The sequence below is a fragment of the Dendrobates tinctorius genome, unplaced genomic scaffold (assembly GCF_039654945.1).
Source record: "Dendrobates tinctorius isolate UK_male_01 unplaced genomic scaffold, ASM3965494v1 ptg000017l, whole genome shotgun sequence".
NCBI classification, from domain to species: Eukaryota; Metazoa; Chordata; class Amphibia; order Anura; family Dendrobatidae; genus Dendrobates; species Dendrobates tinctorius.
In genome coordinates this window covers 14,540,166-14,542,900 of record NW_027361685.1, presented here as the reverse complement: position 1 = coordinate 14,542,900, position 2,735 = coordinate 14,540,166, and the positions used below count along the sequence as shown (strand labels likewise).

Below are 2,735 nucleotides of genomic sequence, written 5' to 3'. Positions count from 1 at the left end.
GTCCCAACCCTAACCATAACCTTAACCACAAGCCTAACCCTAATTCCAACCCTAACCCTAATTCCAACCCTAACCCTCTTTCCAACCCTAACCCTTTCCAACCCTAACCCTCTTTCCAACCCTAACCCTCTTTCCAACCCTAACCCTCTTTCCAATCCTAACCCTAACCCTCTTTCCAACCCTAACCCTCTTTCCAACCCTAACCCTAACCCTCTTTTCAACCCTAACCCTATTTTCAACCCTAACCCTCTTTTTAACCCTAACCCTAACCCTCTTTTCAACCCTAACCCTAACCCTCTTTTCAACCCTAACCCTAACCCTAATGGAAAAATAAAAATAAAAATATTTTCTTTATTTTATTAGTTATGCCTACCTATGGGGGTGATAATCGGGGGGTTTATTTACTTTTTCTTTCATTTTGATCACTGTGAGAGTGATCAAAATGAAAGAATGGAATCTGCAGCCGGCAGATTCGGGCGGGCACACTGCGCATGCGCCCGCCATTTTCAAAGATGGCGGCGCCCATCATCCGGACCCGAGGGACACCGGGAGGGACAGGGGGACTCAGGAGGTACCGGGGGGGGTGAGGGGGGGATCGGAGGCTGTCGGGGAGCAGAGGGAATGGGAGGGGGGCAGATGATGACAGCGGCGGCAGATCGCCGCTGTCATTCAGTTGCGGGGGGGCGATCGCCGGTGGGGGGGGTGGAATCGGTGTCTCCAGCCATGTCCGATGCTACAGCAGCGTCGGACATGGCTGGATTGTAATATTTCATCAATTTTCATTGATGAAATATTACTATCGCTCTGATTGGCTGTTTCACTTTTAACAGCCAATCAGAGCGATCGTAGCCACGTGGGGGCGAAGCCACGCCCCCTGTGGTGAATTACAAAGCCCCCTGTATCTGCGGGTCGGGTGACCTTTCAGTGACCCCGGTCACCCGACCCGCAGGGGGGCTTTGAAGTCATGACGCCACATAGGCGTCACTGGTCAGATTTGAACCAGGTTTTATGACGCCTATGTGGCGTCATTGGTCGTGAAGGGGTTAAAACAAAAATTCTTAATAAATATAATTCTGGATTAATTATTCAACGGCTCATATACAAAAAAATCAATCCTTAAAAGATACTTTATTAACCAATCATTAAAAAGTTTTCAAAACTTCAAAAAACAGGCAAACAAAAATAGGCTTATTGCTGATTTTCAAAATCCAGCCACAAACTATGACTATACTATCAGGGATCATTTCTATAGTGTGTGACTTGAGTTTTGTCCCCGGCCATCTGTTGTACTCCAAGCTGATGTCATTTAGATAGGAGTCAACAGGGTGATTAGGGAGAGCCGCCGAGGAGCGGGGGCGCCATTTGCGTATCAAGAGGGTGCCAACCTCCGCTGTCAGGTAGGAGAGAGATATAGGGCCCTATAGGGACAAATAGGTTTGTGACCCTCTACCTGACATTGGAACGACTCTCTAGTGTTTGTGGCTGGATTTTGAAAATCAGCAATAAGCCTATTTTTGTTTGCCTGTTTTTTGAAGTTTTGAAAACTTTTTAATGATTGGTTAATAAAGTATCTTTTAAGGATTGATTTTTTTGTATATCAACCTTTAAAACAATTAAATAAGTCTCCTCGCTAGGGAATCCCTGTACTCTGGACTCCTCGTCGTCCCCTTCATCCATCTTTCTGCACTTGCACTGTTTAGGCAGAGGGCGTACAGACGTGATGTCATCGCGCTCTTTGACCAGAATGTCACTGTCAGGAATAGTGTTTGGTTTCTGGGGACAATATGGTTGCAAAGCTGAGCCTTAAAGGAATGTCCAGAAGGGCACCACCAGGAGTGGAGCCTGCAGCTTAATTGGACTCAACATGGGCAACCTCAACCATGCCATCCACAAAAAAGCTGCACAGATTGCAAGCTTAATTCCGTTAACGAACGAGACTCAGGCATGCCCCCCGCGGTCCGCGTCCAGCTTACTAGAGGGACACGCAAGGCTCTGGCACCCGAGATCGGCCAATAACAGGTCTGTCATGCCCTTACATGTCCGGGGCTGCACGCGTGCTACAATGAAAGGACCAGCGTGTATCGCTTACAGGTGCGGATAACACGCTGAACCCCGTTAGTGATGTGGATCTGGGATTACAATTCTTCCCCGCGAACAAGCATTTCCCAGTAAGTGTAGGTCAACCGTAATTCCGGAATTAGGCCTAAACGGCATTCCAGAAAGAATGTGAAAAAATTAAGTGCCCAATCCACAGGTGCTGTAGCTTGCTTAACAGCTGGGCTCCTCTGCTGAGCAGCACACAGTTCTTGCATAAACAGGCGGCATAGCTTGGTTCACGGGTGGCCAACTCTGCTGAGTAGCATACACAGTTACTAGGCCCTAAGTATTAAGTGGTGTAAATGCAGTCAAAAACTGGTTCTTTCATAAACAGGCGGCATAGCTCGGTTCACGGGTGGGCTCCTCTTCTGAGTAGCAGACACAGTTACTAGGCCCAAAGGGATTTTCAGGACAATATTAAAAAATTATTAGAAACACACACAGTGTAGCTCCTTCACAGGTGTAGTACACCGCTGGCTACCAGACACTGCTACTATGCCCTAAAACTGTCTATTATCATTGAAATCCATTATTAATATGAAAAAAGATACGCTTTTGTTTAACGAAACGTTCTCGAATGGAAACTCGAACAGCCGAATTTTAATCAAAGTGTTGTAGTTCGACGAACGAATCTAACA

General features: G+C 46.8%; 1 pseudogene; it reads left to right on the top strand.

Moving 5' to 3' along the window:
• The first annotated feature begins 1,221 nt into the window (after positions 1-1,221).
• Positions 1,222-1,316, top strand: LOC141082477 (small nucleolar RNA U3; annotated as a pseudogene).
• The last annotated feature ends 1,419 nt before the right edge of the window (positions 1,317-2,735 follow it).